Below are 1,190 nucleotides of genomic sequence, written 5' to 3' on the forward strand. Positions count from 1 at the left end.
CAATCATCCTAGCCCCCCCTACCAGCCCTGTTCACCCGCCTAATCCTCTCTCATTCTTTAGGTCTTATTTTAAATGTTCCCAAGGCAACCACCACCAACCACTGACTTCTCAGACTATCAGAAATATAGTTACCTGTACCATTTATTCATCACACTGATCACATTTGTGATTATTTAATTGAGAGTCTCTCCCACTTCTCCATAAACTTCATGAAAATGGGAACGGAGCTAGTCAGAATGACTTCATTGCCATAGAAGTAGTTGTGTGTTGATGAACTAGCCAATGTGGCCTTCAGGCTTTGGGGTGGAGGAGAAAAAGCAGGTGCTTTCATTATAAAAGACAATGGGCCAAGCATATAATTGGGGTTTACTAAAAGAATCCAGATTAAGGGTGAGGAGGGGGTCTATGTGCTGTGCAGTGTGAAGGAGCAACCAGAGAATGGTCAGGTAGGAATGTTAATTGCCTCTTGACTGGACCCCTGAGGAGATTCTGTAGGCCCTCTCCATTCTCTTTGGGGGTAAGACACTGTAATGGGAACGAGAGGTTAACCATAAAAATTTCACCACTAGACTAATTTCCTGGCTTCGTGCAGCCAAGAATAGTGATGATTACTCCCAGACCCTGATATTTCTCCTGTCTTATTGAGCCTAACAATATTGGAATGGTACAGAGAGTGATTTCAAAAATCCTTGAATTTGTATAAACCTGATAATTAAGAATTTAAAATAATTATGTTGGGCCCTCTTACTGGTACTTTGTTAAAGTATATTTATATTAGTAGTTCATGTTTCTATAGCTTTTAAAATTTTACAAATGATTTTCCCCCTAGATTACGTCATTTGAACCTCCCACCAAGTATGTAAGGTAAGTTAACTAAGAAATTTTTAACAACTAGCTCAAGGTCAACCAATATCCCAGATGCTTCAAGGGGATTTACCAGTCATAGATTCTTTGGGTCTTTCCACCAGGTGAACCACTGAGCTGAGGAATGCATTAGATCCTGGCTGCACACTGCTCCTGTGCCCAGGGTCACTAGCCCATGAATGAGATGATCTCAATGAACATAGATGACAAAGGACAGGGATTCTCCAGTCATTGTGTGAAAGTGCAGGTTTAAGGAATGTTAATCTCTCACTGAAGAAATCTTTGAGAATCTACCTCTCCTTGGTGCTATATATTGGGCCCATGA

The sequence above is a fragment of the Myotis davidii genome, unplaced genomic scaffold, assembly GCF_000327345.1.
Source record: "Myotis davidii unplaced genomic scaffold, ASM32734v1 scaffold196, whole genome shotgun sequence".
Taxonomy (NCBI): Eukaryota; Metazoa; Chordata; class Mammalia; order Chiroptera; family Vespertilionidae; genus Myotis; species Myotis davidii.